Genomic DNA, 222 nt, shown 5'->3' with positions numbered 1-222 from the left:
TGAGGTCAAGTTGGCTGATTGTGCCCTTTAGGTCTTCTGTATCTTTGCTGAGTTTCTTCTTAGTTGTTCTGTCCTTTACTGACAATGGTGTGTTGAAGTCTCCTGCTATTATTGTGGACCTGTCAATTTCTCCTTTCAGTGTTGTTAGATTTTATTTTATGTATTTTGGAGCCCTGTCATTGGGTGTGTTGATGTTTATTATGGTTATGTCTTCATAATGGA

The sequence above is a fragment of the Trichechus manatus genome, unplaced genomic scaffold (assembly GCF_000243295.1).
Source record: "Trichechus manatus latirostris isolate Lorelei unplaced genomic scaffold, TriManLat1.0 scaffold00015, whole genome shotgun sequence".
NCBI classification, from domain to species: Eukaryota; Metazoa; Chordata; class Mammalia; order Sirenia; family Trichechidae; genus Trichechus; species Trichechus manatus.
The sequence above is the reverse complement of the archived record's forward strand: the minus strand, read 5'-3'. Positions refer to the sequence as shown.